We start from the raw sequence: 15,285 nt of genomic DNA on the forward strand, positions 1-15,285 counted from the left end.
TATAAGGCATATTTTATCACAAACGGTTACTACATATTTCAACTCTATTCTTGATAAATGTTTATTCGACTGCAATTATAATACGATTCCAAATGACAGTCATCACAAAAGTTGATTACGTTGTCAAATCCATGCACCTATCATAAAATACAATAATCAAATATAACTCGTGGTAAAGTATTATACGGTCAATAACGATAAATTATTATATATATTATATATTCTATTCGTGGTTTAATAAGGGTTGCCAATGGTTTTATCAGTAATCTACAATTTTGCTCACAAAATAAATTTTTGAACAAACCCATAAATATTTGGCATCTAACAAAAATATCGATCCAATGAAACTAATGATGATAGTGACTCTTTATGTGACTAATAATGGCTAATCAGGAATTACGTGACCAATGAATTGATGAAAGATGTCTGTACTGATCTTAAGGTTTTCATGGCAATTGCCAGTTGTCAAATACTTCACCGAGATAGTTAATCTTTCACATGAAACGCGATTATACAATAAAAGTCAAACATACAAACAATTTGACTGCGACAACGATATATTGACCGAAAATGCCACGGATTATTGAATTATCGTTTCAATAGTCGAATGGATTTGGGTTATACAAGTTGTCGTACTACGGATTGCATAGTGTGTAAGACGTTTAAAACTAGTGTCATAGTACTTCTTCCTTCCGAGTACGTCCGAGTACCCGCATCCAATGTATAGAGTAATATAGAGAGGATTTACTAATCCTCTATAAAATTTAATAACTAAATTATTATTTCATTTATTGTGTATTTGACGGAGTGCTAAACGTAATGTTTTTCTGAGTTTTTGCGGCTCAGATATGAGTGTTGTATATCCAGTGTATTCGTAGAAATAAAAAACGAAACGTCGCGTTCCTTGGGAGAAATTTTCAGCCCTATCTGAAAAATCCATTGGTTAGCGCTGCGTACAGACCGGGCCAACGAAGGACAACGAATGAAATTCTTTGGATGTTATTGACACTGTACGGATTGCAAACGAATGCCAACAAACCTTAGTTGGCCTTCGCCAAACCGTCTAAACAGAACTAAAAATATCCCAACAAACCCATTCGTTGTCGATCGTTGGCCCGGTCTGTACGCAGCATAAGTCAAACACGCCAAGTTATATATTTTTAGCATATGTGAGTGGCTTAGCAATGTTTTTATTCAGTGGCAGGTTAAGATGGAAATTCTTAATTAGTGGGTTAATTCTTCAAAAAGAATATTTCTACAAAATTCTAAATGCATTTTTTATTTTCGTTTAAATATACAGTAATATATAAATAAAATAATATAATTAGTAGATCAACAAATATCGTTAACAAAAAACTTAAGATATATTTAAGCTGCCTGTTTGTTTTGTACTTTGGATTCATTTTACCATAATGGCACAGCAGTAATTCTGGCATGTATCAAACATTTTGACCGCATTAATTCTCCGATCCATAATTTTTACAATAAGATTCTAAAAATAATTATAACTTGCCTCAATACATTTTTGTATTGAACGATAAATTATAATATGTTAATATTAACAGCTCTCATTTAGTCTGCCATCAGTATAACGGAACAAACATATAGCAGTTTTAATCTAACTTGTTTAAAATGATCTTGAATAGAATCCTGAACCATGAAATGCCTTCATGACAAAAAATATTTTATAAATTCTTTATATTCGTTAGGGATGCCTGCAATAATAATTTAAGACTAATTCAGGAAGTAGCTTCTTTGCTAAGACCACTCAAAAAATTCTAGTCATTACTCCATTATTCTAAAATAGAATAGTAAAGGGGTAATTGTAATTAATGTGGGTTTTTGTTTTTTTTTTAGAAAACTATATTATAATACAAAGAGCAACAGACGAACTGTTTCTGGGTAATAAGCCTTGCCATAAGATAATTTATAATATGTTTTTCATTTGGGTTATTGACCATTCGCCGATCCTGTTTACGCAAACTTTCCGGCCCGTTATTCTACTGTATAGCTTTGTTAACTCTAATGCTTCCGAAAGCGGGGGCCTTTGAATGTATTAGGATTAAACAGATATATATTTTCTGCCTCGTCATTGCCTTATTTTCACTTTTCCTCCATTCTATCTTTGCTAATTCGTTCACAAAGGAAAATTGTTTTCTTTTTTCTCCTCCACCGATTCCATTAACTATAAATTGAATGGGATGGATTATGATGAAACGTCATTAACGGCGGCCCCATAATATGTGTTCCTTGGATATAATATCCAGTTACATATGAACATTCATCCCTGCTTTGATACGAGCCATTACGTTTTTATATATATTTCTATGTATCATTAGCCCTCTATAATTTTTCTTTCTAATTAACAGAACTGAGGAACTACCGACATTTATTAAATAGAAATTGAAAGCAAATCAGATTTATTTCATATTCATATTGGATCTCTATTGTTACTTTACCTTGTTCTCTTAACATTGTTTTGTAGAGCTTATGTGGAAATGTCTCAAAAAAAGCAAGAGATGGCCATTGAAATTTCCAAAATGATTTGATAGGAAATTGTTTTAGTTACATTCACAGCACCTTCTTTAAAGTCGTACTGTTTTTGCTGATTATATTTTTGTTTAGGTAAAAAAAATCAAAATAATTTTCTGTGCGCCGTCGACGATGCCCCGTACTACATTTGAAATAAACTAATTTACTGCCATATGTCCTCTTGGAACTTTCATAAGTTCAGGGAAATATCATAATCACAACGAGTGTGAATCAAAGTATTAGCGTAAAGTACGCTGAGAGGGTATGGGTGTACCCTAATGCACTGCCAAATGGTTAAATTTTTACTACGTGAGTGAAAAGTGTAGGCTAAAGCTATGAATAAGACAAAATACTCTTTAGAATAAGATTGAGTAGTCATTGGGTTAAGTTTTTGATTATAAATTCATATAGGAGCATACAATGAAGCGACCTTGTACGTGTCAGTTATATGATGGACATTATAAAAGATACTTATTGCTCATTGGATAGGATTTTTTGAAAATCTATGGGAACAAAAAATTTAAAAAAAGGAAGAGTTAGTTTTGAATGACGAATTAGCGGTTAGTTTTTAATTAGAAGGTTTACACTAATAAAATAATTTTAATAAAAAAAATTGAACCGACTTATAAACCGACGATAAACAAGGAGCTTACTAAAGGGTAAACAAATTAAAACTTAGTTTTTTAACACAAAAGAACATTTTATAACACAATATATACAAAATAATCGTTGCAATTACTAATTATAAATAATCAAAAACCTTATTTAACCCATCTATTACACCTATATTATATTCTACTATATACACAATTTAGCTTAATTAATTAATTAACTTACCTAGACCTATTTTTCTTCTTACAATATTATTTTAACTACTACCAACTGACTACTTTGAAGTCGGTGCCCAACCCAAACAGTTATATTAATTTAAATTTCTTTTGTTGATATTATTATTTTTCTATTGTTTTGGCACCGACATCAAAGTGCAAAAGCATGTTTTCGTATTAGATATCTACATAATAAAATATGAAGTTATTTTATTTATTATTACAATAGGTATCCGTTGGGAATCGAACCCGCAACCTCCGTTTGGGGGCTAAACGCTTTATGCTATAGTTAGAGTTTAAAAAGCAAACTGAATGGTTTTTGCACTGAACGGCTTCCGATTTTCCGTCACATCAGCTCAGCAATAACATTATACCCAAATATCTGATTATTTTATTTAAAAAATATGTGAAAACTTTGTACGTGTCTTTGAAATATGCCCTTAAATTATATATATCCCTCGATTTAATTTATAAAAAATTTAATATACATTTCTATATTGTAAAAAATAAATTACATATAAATATGTATTCGTTATTATTTCGTTCGTTATTAATACTCGGATATATGATAAAGTCAAATATCATTTTCAATCATATATTCTCTCTTGCAATATACGAACATGTAGTTATTCATTTATTATGTCATATTTATGCTTATAACATAAAAGTAAAGGAAGATCATGTATACTTATGAATGATGCTTTGATGCTCGGAAATTGTTATAGTTCTGAAATTATCTTACTTATGATACTTTGTTGTAATATTCAGTAGTGTAGTAATTTAAACGTATCAATGATTTATTAATTATTGAAATTTAATGGAAATTTTATGTAATAAAAAAAGGTTCGTGAGTGTCATTTCTTGAGATAATTATTTTAACATGTTTTAATATACAGGCATTTATTTATTTAATATTAAATATATTTCTGATCTTATATTGAAAATACCGTGAAAACAAGTTTCAGTAACATATACTTTTAAAATTATTGCATTTTCTCTGTTATGAGACTAACATGATTAACCTAATAAATTGTGGTGGAAATTCGATCACAGAGAGAATCATTTCAGACATCCAAGTCAAGTGTACCCAATATGGATTATTGTAGGGTTAATTTGCGAAAGCCGTTTGCGTTTTATTTGAAATATCTTACTGTAATATAATATTTATTATAATATTTTGCTTACATATATTTTGATCACCGATATTTATAACCTAACTTATTTGTTATATTTCATGGTTTTGCCATTTCCCTACATAAAACAGCTTTCCATCTAGTGATATAGAGTAATTCAGTATATACAAATGCTAATAATCGAAAGCTCAAAACTGCATTTTCGTCATTGGTTATTTTCGTTGCGTGATATAAACATATCTGCTTCCGAAGTCCATAAGATACCTTTAGAAGCTTATAGTAATACATCTTGGCCATATTCCTCTCGCCGGTTTTGACTTAAATGGTAAATAATTGCCTGGAGCATCAGAAATTAGCTTTATGTGGTATAACATATGATTGTATCAACTGTCTGCAGTATATCACGAGCGGTTAAATCCGAATTAAGCTATTATCGAAGATGGCTACAGACGTCAATTGAAAAAAGTATTTTGGTTAATATATTGTATCAAGTATTTCTCAATAATTTCCTCTTCAAATGAGAAAATTGTTAGACTATATACACCAAATAGTATATAATTAGTAGGTATTTATCTATATATAAATATAGTTTAATAATATTTAATATTTTAGTAAATGTTGCACATCTAGTTGTCTGTTAAATTAGTAAAGCATACAATGTAACCAGAATATTTAACTGGGGGAATTCAGCTAATATCTTCATATTTGCTTAGTTTACCATGTCGCATCGGAGAGATCGGATTATAGCCGCAATTGTTGGAGATGAAAGCTCTGGATACTGTTCGAATAAACACCATTAAATACTCAACCAAATTTGTACAAGCGACGGAATCCAACAAGTTTTGTCCATTAGTCATTGTTTATTTTTTTCCCATTTATTTTTTTACGCATTGTAACCACTGTAATCTCATAAATTTAACAGTTAAATACAACATTATTAGAAAATTCAGAACGTTATTTTTCAAATTGTGCTTTTATTGCAATTTTTTTCACATATGTGAAATACCTCCACTGATATGAAGTTGAAAATATAAATTTCTCTTTTATTATCATTAACCAAAAGTAGCAAGATCAAAATCATGATGTTGATTGTGAATTCCTTCCGCTATTGTAAGTAAAGAATATTATTTGATAACTTGGGTTTTTATCATGATATTACATTTTCTTTTCTATTAACAAACATATATATTTATTTAAAAAAAATATTTTTAGACTTTTTTTTTACCAACGAGAGTTTATCTGAATTGTACCTACAATTTAACGTGGGCTCCGAACCATGGTCCCCGGCCTACCCACTGGCGAGTTGCCAACTTAGAAATCATTCCAGAAGACATCCGTTCTTACCAAACATGGTTACTGGCGTAACAGAGATGATTTTCCTTGTCAAATTTTATACTCTTTCGTACTAGAGAATCACATTATAAACTATCGCATACGTAAATTTACAACCATGCCTCAGCAGGATTCGAACCGGCGACAATCGCATCGGTAGGAGGCTGTTTCTGTCGCCTTGACCACTGCGTCGATCAAGCTGGCAACCAGCCAAACCACTAGACCTTTACATATTTGACTATAAATATACTATTGTGTAGCCATCATCGTTATGCAAGTTTGAATCTGCTTTAAACAAATTTTGATTAGTTTAATTAACTATTAATTATCATATAATTTTGATGTTTATTCATTATTTAGATGCTTTATTACATTATATATTTAACGTCCGTTATTCAGGTGGTAATTTACTTAATGGTAGTAAACGTACACTGTTGAATTATCAAACAATCTGCAAATTACATTTTATATAATTAATAAAGATACTATACCGTATAAACTAATTACAAATTAATTTTATAATATGTTTGCAGATTTATATTATATAATATATGTATATGTATATATGTATGTAATATATGTATTATTTATAAATTATATTTCTATGAATAAATAAATGAGATTTGGCGAACATATTTGACTGGTTCATTTCTTCCAGCTACATCAATTCACTCCAGTGTTTTATTTTGATTAAATGATTGCCACCAATAGAATCAAAGCTGGATAATTTAAAATTTTAACTACTGTACTGGTCATATATAATAAGTTAGATTTAAAATTCTATTTATGATAACAAATAATGATACCAATACATAGTAAGAAGTATTAGAAAAGAAAATGCATGGAAAAGTTTGCAAAGCTACATAAAATTGTTCACTCTAATTTTAAAAAATATTGGTTTAATAAATACTAATCAAAGTATTTTCCATAACTTTCTTCAATTTCCATCCCTTTCGGACTTTCTGAAAAACATGATGATATGTAGTCGAAAAAACAATATTTTGTGAGTGGGCAGCGATCGATTTTCACACATTTTCAGTAGTTTCAAGTGTGAGAGCCATGCTGCATTGACCATAGCATGCTGTGACCAAAAGACGCAACGTTTGGCGATTCCATTAGGTATTATAAAACTTGCAACATGCGTGCGTTGACATGCAAAAGGAACTTCCCTTGCATCTATTAATTGCTGTAGCATGCCTATCATACACTTTCCTTTTCTTAGCCTTTTTCCTTCCTTTTGGACCTTTCAGTTATAGTTAATTCAGCAACTTAACTGTCAGTTATTTAGGAGTTATTTGAGTACTCGTCCAATTGATTTAATTTAAACTTTTTTAAATTATTGAATCTAATCGCAGCAACAGATTTCTTCAACAGAGGTAATTAATGTCAATCACATAGCAAAGTTAATGAATGTCGAAAATGCAAAATACAGGTCATACACTGAATAACTCAATTCTAGTAAGTAGAAAAATTAATTAATGTAGAGGAGTGTCAAAACCATCGAATTTAGTAGTTATTTACATAGATATTTCGCATTTTCACCAATAAATATCGTTGATATTACCATTCTATTTTTCAACAACAAACTTTGATACCATAAACAGAGGTAATGTTTAATTATTTTACAGTTTTGCAAGATATGGTTGAGCGTTGTCGTACCAATGAATAAACTCTAGGACCTTTGTTAGTATTAGTTGCCATTTTTTAAATTAGTTGTAACAGTTATTCATTCCAATAAGAGTGGTAGATGATTGAGTACATCATTCCTTGTAAACACTTCTAAATTCAATACGCATTCTAAACTGCTTGTTGATCTTTAATTTTATGGATAATTGATTTTCGTAATGGTGTTTAATCTCTTACATTTTTGTCGACCATAGAATATCAAAAAATTATGTACTAATAATTTACATTATATTTTTTAAAAACAAAGGTTGATACCATAAACAGAGGTAATGTTTAATTATTTTACAGTTTTGCAAGATATGGTTGAGCCTTGTCGTACCAATGAATAAACTCTAGGACCTTTGTTAGTATTAGTTGCCATTTTTTAAATTAGTTGTAACAGTTATTCATTCCAATAAGAGTGGTAGATGATTGAGTACATCATTCCTTGTAAACACTTCTAAATTCAATACGCGTTCTAAACTGCTTGTTGATCCTTAATTTTATGGATAATTGATTTTCGTAATGGTGTTTAATCTCTTACATTTTTGTCGACCACAGAATATCAAAAAATTATGTACTAATAATTTACATTATATTTTTTAAAAACAAAGGTTGATACCATAAACAGAGGTAATATTTAATGATTTTACAGTTTTGCAAGATATGGTTGAGCGTTGTCGTACCAATGAATAAACTCTAGGACCTTTGTGAGTATTAGTTGCCATTTTTTAAATTAGTTGTAACAGTTATTCATTCCAATAAGAGTGGTAGATGATTGAGTACATCATTCCTTGTAAACACTTCTAAATTCAATACGCGTTCTAAACTGCTTGTTGATCCTTAATTTTATGGATAATTGATTTTCGTAATGGTGTTTAATCTCTTACATTTTTGTCGACCAAAGAATATCAAAAAATTATGTACTAATAATTGACATTATATTTTTTAAAAACAAAGGTTTATACCATACACAGAGGTAATGTTTAATTATTTTACAGTTTTGCAAGATATGGTTGAGCCTTGTCGTACCAATGAATAAACTCTAGGACCTTTGTTAGTATTAGTTGCCATTTTTTAAATTAGTTGTAACAGTTATTCATTCCAATAAGAGTCGCAGATGATTGAGTACATCATTCCTTGTAAACACTTCTAAATTCAATACGCGTTCTAAACTGCTTGTTGATCCTTAATTTTATGGATAATTGATTTTCGTAATGGTGTTTAATCTCTTACATTTTTGTCGACCATAGAATATCAAAAAATTATGTACTAATAATTGACATTATATTTTTTAAAAACAAAGGTTTATACCATACACAGAGGTAATGTTTAATTATTTTACAGTTTTGCAAGATATGGTTGAGCCTTGTCGTACCAATGAATAAACTCTAGGACCTTTGTTAGTATTAGTTGCCATTTTTTAAATTAGTTGTAACAGTTATTCATTCCAATAAGAGTCGCAGATGATTGAGTACATCATTCCTTGTAAACACTTCTAAATTCAATACGCGTTCTAAACTGCTTGTTGATCCTTAATTTTATGGATAATTGATTTTCGTAATGGTGTTTAATCTCTTACATTTTTGTCGACCATAGAATATCAAAAAATTATGTACTAATAATTGACATTATATTTTTTAAAAACAAAGGTTTATACCATACACAGAGGTAATGTTTAATTATTTTACAGTTTTGCAAGATATGGTTGAGCCTTGTCGTACCAATGAATAAACTCTAGGACCTTTGTTAGTATTAGTTGCCATTTTTTAAATTAGTTGTAACAGTTATTCATTCCAATAAGAGTCGCAGATGATTAAGTACATCATTCCTTGTAAACACTTCTAAATTCAATACGCGTTCTAAACTGCTTGTTGATCCTTAATTTTATGGATAATTGATTTTCGTAATGGTGTTTAATCTCTTACATTTTTGTCAACCAAAGAATATCAAAAAATTATGTACTAATAATTTACATTATATTTTTTAAAAACAAAGGTTGATACCATAAACAGAGGTAATGTTTAATTATTTTACAGTTTTGCAAGATATGGTTGAGCCTTGTCGTACCAATAAATAAACTCTAGGACCTTTGTTAGTATTAGTTGCCATTTTTTAAATTAGTTGTAACAGTTATTCATTCCAATAAGAGTCGCAGATGATTGAGTACATCATTCCTTGTAAACACTTCTAAATTCAATACGCGTTCTAAACTGCTTGTTGATCCTTAATTTTTATGGATAATTGATTTTCGTAATGGTGTTTAATCTCTTACATTTTTGTCGACCATAGAATATCAAAAAATTATGTACTAATAATTGACATTATATTTTTTAAAAACAAAGGTTTATACCATAAACAGAGGTAATGTTTAATTATTTTACAGTTTTGCAAGATATGGTTGAGCCTTGTCGTACCAATGAATAAACTCTAGGACCTTTGTTAGTATTAGTTGCCATTTTTTAAATTAGTTGTAACAGTTATTCATTCCAATAAGAGTGGTAGATGATTGAGTACATCATTCCTTGTAGTCACTTCTAAATTCAATGCGCGTGCTAAACTCCTTGTTGATCTTTATTATTATTGATAATTGATTTTCGTATTGGTGTTTAATCTCTTACATTATTGTCGACCATAGAATATCAAAAAATTATCATTACATAGTATAAAACAAAGTCGCCTTTTCTGTCCCTATATCCCTATGTGCGCTTAAATCTTTAAAACTACGCAACGGATTTTGATGCGGTTTTTTTCAATAGATAGAGTGATTCAAGAGGAAGGTTTATATGTATAATACATGCATAATATACTAACGCAACATTGCTAATTTTAGAGGTTTCTAACGTGATGTCGTAAATTAACCTATTTTTTTAGGCTTATTTAGCAATTAGCAAAAACGTTGCCTAACCCTACGAGTTAGATCAAATTAATGTACTACAGTATTGTACACCATAAAAAGGTCTACAAAAAAGTCCGGGATGGTATATGTTTATCTTTTAGGGATAACCCACATTAACCATTTTTATTGTTTACTTTTTACGTGAGAAAATGGCTTATTTACGAAGCTATTTTAAGCAATACGGCATTAATCCTTATCGAATTAAGTACCTTAAATACAGTGTGCAATTAATATAGATCAATATGGTTCCTTACAGCATGTAAATTAAACAAATATTTTCGGAGATATTACAAATTTAAAATTTGCGTTTAAAAATGTGTAATGTAATAAAATTTGTATGAATTTAGATATTCCAAAGATAGCAGGAAATCTTCATAGTAAGTATAGGGGAAGAGGAATTGTTTTATTCCAAATTTAATGCGTGCAGGCCAAGGGCAGTAATGAATGAACCAAAAATACTGGATCGATTTTAATCATGTTTTCATTGAGTGACATAGGCATATATATTTTATGCCCGTGCAAAGTCGGAGCGGGCCGCTATGTTTTTATATACAACGTTCATATTTTTTCTGTAGTGTATTTAATTTAGTATCAGCATTGCACCCGTGCGAAGCCGGGGCGGGTCGCTAGTGTACTAGTAATTTACATTCTATTGTTTAACAACAAAGGTTTATACCCTAAACAGAGGTAATGTTTAATTATTTTACAGTTTTGCAAGATATGGTTGAGCCTTGTCGTACCAATGAATAAACTCTAGGACCTTTGTTAGTATTAGTTGCCATTTTTTAAATTAGTTGTAACAGTTATTCATTCCAATAAGAGTGGTAGATGATTGAGTACATCATTCCTTGTAAACACTTCTAAATTCAATACGCGTTCTAAACTGCTTGTTGATCCTTAATTTTAGGGATAATTGATTTTCGTAATGGTGTTTAATCTCTTACATTTTTGTCGACCAAAGAATATCAAAAAATTATGTACTAATAATTTACATTATATTTTTTAAAAACAAAGGTTGATACCATAAACAGAGGTAATGTTTAATGATTTTACAGTTTTGCAAGATATGGTTGAGCGTTGTCGTACCAATGAATAAACTCTAGGACCTTTTTTAGTATTAGTTACCATTTTTAAAATTAGTTGTAACAGTTATTTATTCCAATAAGATTAGTAGATCATTGAGTACACCATTCCTTGTAGACACTTCTAAATTCAATGCGCGTTCTAAACTCCTTGTTGATCCTTGTTATTATGGATAATTGATTTTCGTAATGGTGTTTAATCTCTTACATTTTTGTCGACCATAGAATATCAAAAAATTATGTACATGGTATGTAAAAGTGTTTATTTAATCAAAAGTTAAGACTATGGTATATTCAATGGAAAATATTATCAATATAAATCATACTGATATGTCATCACATAACAAGAGTATCAGAAATATTAGTCTCCACGATTGGTATTATTGGAAAAGATCGAAATGTGTAGATTTTACAAGAAAATATTCGCGAAACATAATTCAAGAACATGTTCAGCTATGAAAAAATTTTTTATAAAACTTTTTTGTAGATATGTTGTTATTTATTATACAACTAATCAATAACAAAAAGTATTAATATGATTAAAAAATATAATCTGATCCTGTATGTACAGAAAGTACTTTTGATCACTGTATTTTAGGGTTCATTGTCTTGTGAGTTTCCTCATCAACGGAGACCTAATTATTTAATAAAAAAGTTTCCTAAACTTTTTTTCGGGAAGTTGAATGCCAGCAAACTTCTTCATTACCATAATTTTCCGACGAACTTGTGCTTTGTATCGCTTAAAAGTCTATTAATACGAAATTTATATTCATAACTGTATCAAAGCGGTAAACTTTTCTTTTTTCCCTCGACAATGGGCTGCTTAATTTCCGCAAACCTCATTAGAATTTTTTATTTTATTAAATCGAATACTTCACTTTGTCAACACTAAATTGATTAATTATGATTACGATGACGAGCTTAATCTAGTTTAGGAATGGTCGTCGGCTTACACGGTACTGACTTGAAACCCTCAAAGTTCTTTGGCTAATTTGGTTAGCTTTAACTGGTAAAAATACAACACAATTATATCTACATTTTTATTTTGTCCTTTTTTTAATATTAAGAGTCCTAATGAGGTTCCTTAACATTTTGACTTAGTTATGTTTACTGTTTTTTATAATCTGTATGTTAGAAGTCTGGTAATTGTTAGGACACGCTTATTGTTTAACACCTATAAGGATATTTAAAAAATATTATATCGAGTACATATCTAAGCAAATAATAATGCTGTTTTCTTATTTATAATAAGTTACTTGCTATAACTATTATGTCATTTTAACATTCCTAACTCTTTGAGTTATTCCAAAATCGCTCAGATATATATTAAAACGTGCTAAATACAAGGCAATTAAATAAATACAACAAATTACTAAAAGAAGTCGATTTGTAACAAAAATTTTCTTGGCTACACTCATATCACACAGCGATTCGATCAAATCTCATAGATATTGGTGATTATTATAAATGTACCAGGAGTTATTTCTATATAACAAGTAAATATATTTATACAATCTTAGTGGATTTATCAAATTCGAGAAGAGTTTTTTTATATAAAGTAAATATATTTTAGCGACCTTGAAGCATGTCGAATTTTACATAGTGGAATTACGGTTTACAAAATACCCAGATATATAATCCCAGATGTTAAACACGGACGGGGTGCCAGCAGCGCCGACTAGAACCCGATAACGAATAGCTGGAAACCCCGAGACGTTTATCTGGGATGTTATTGAAGGGTATTTCCAATCATTGAGTAACCGACCATCGTTTGGTTTAAACGTGCCACCATCGACTGCCCAAGCCTCGTCTCCAGGTAACCCCGCTACCATTCGTTTTATCTATTTTGTATTTTCTATATTTTTTTATATTGCCAATAAATAACGGTCACATAATGTAAACACCACTGTTTCATTTAGTTTTACCTCCATTCGCCGAGCCATATCTTTTACCCAAAAATATTTACACAGTCTTTTTTTAAAATATTTTAAAGTCTCCTTTTACCAAGCATGGGTTTATCTGGACTGGACCTACAGTTTAACGTGGGCTCCGAACCACTGTCCTCAGCATTAAGCCTACCGACTGGCGAGTGACCAACTTTCGAAATCATCCCAGAAGACATCCGGTTTTACCCAGTCTGGTTACTGGCGTGACTAGGATCATTGCCCTTTTCGGATTTTACACTCTTGCCTTGCCTAATCACAAATTTTTAACAATCACAAACATACATTTACGACCATGCCCAAGCAGAATTCGAACCCGCGGTTATCGCAACTGTAGGAGGACCTTCCTATCGCCTTTACCACTGCGCCACCAAGTCGGCTTGCGGAGTCATGCAGCATTAACAACATCATTGAAGAATTACTGCGGTTTAATTGAATATGAAAGTTTGACTTTAACCATACTTCCCACAATTGTTATCCAAATGTTTAACGCTATTAGTTCTAAATATTGCAAGAAGTTGAACATCAGGCGTTTGACTGGTCTTCATTTAAATATTATCGATTATTTATGAAATATATTAAAACAATTTGAAGTAATATCCGCTGATATGCGGAATCTCTTAAACCTGCATGGAGTGTTTTTTTGGAAATGTATAACCAATAAAGCTGTAAACACTAAAATCTTCTTCTTAGAGAGCAGCGGAAAGAATTACCTTGCTGGGATGATCGTTTGTTGCTTTTGTGTCGACTTTTTTGTTTGTTCTAATACTCACTGTTATTTTGCGGGTGGATTTACATGGGAACTGAAAACACTGATTGCATTAAAACTTATATTAATGTTAAAATTTATATCGATACTAAAGACAACATGTGGTCGATGGAAGGACATTAGATTAGGTTATGGTTATGTAGAAGTGGTAAAAGAATGATATGGTAAAACGAAAAAAGGGAAGTTTCGTGGTTTGTGGTATCCGAAAAGGTTCGAAAATGTTATAGCTGTCACTACAACCTTTAAGTGTTAACCACCTGTTACTCACTTTGTTGGTCATTTTCTTTCAGACAATTTATCTGCTGTGACGGTTTGATTCTGTTTTGGCAGCTGGTAATATACTACATATTGCTGATCGCCTTGTATGCACAGTAAAACTTCGGTGTCGATGTTGATAGCAATCCTGGAATAAAAGCTTTGTACTTAGTATTGCTGCTGCAGGTACAATTTCCACCGCCAGTTACATTACGCCATCTAACATCCGCCTTTTTGCCTCAAAAAAGCAACCATGTTGAAACGGTTCTTTTTCAGTCAATTCATAAGGTAGCCATTTTATGTTATTAGTGGCAATAGACTGGTAATAGTTGATTTATCAACCAGTGAGTCGTCTGAAAGTTCTTGACAGTTGTGTGAACTGGGTTTTCGGACAATGTTTGTATTTCATTGTATTCGAACTTTTTTGATTGTTCAAGTATCACTTTTAAACCATTGAGACCAAATGCAATAATTGAGGTATGGCGGAGCAGCTTCAACAACAACAGAGATATGGGATTTGGAAGCGGATCTTTAATTTTTCAAAACAGTTGAGAGATAGACTTTTTAAAGTTAAACGGAATCCAATAATGTCGAAGCCTTACTGATTCCCAACTTTTTGAATTTTTTGCTGCAGTCATATACTCCGACTATGTTAAACCTTCACCTATTAAGGTTTCATTGATCATAGCCAGGATTTGAGCATATTCGTATTATTTAACGTAAAATTTGACAGAGTTGGTAAATGTCTGTACCGAAGTTTGCACAGAAGGTACTGTACTGTTGCTCGCATACCATTAGCCCTTGTAGTGACATCTGAAGTCCACTTGCATTATTATACAGAACATCAT

Source organism: Rhynchophorus ferrugineus, unplaced genomic scaffold (genome assembly GCF_030347505.1).
Source record: "Rhynchophorus ferrugineus isolate W39M unplaced genomic scaffold, kcgeb_rfMv2 rfM1, whole genome shotgun sequence".
Lineage (NCBI taxonomy): Eukaryota > Metazoa > Arthropoda > Insecta > Coleoptera > Curculionidae > Rhynchophorus > Rhynchophorus ferrugineus.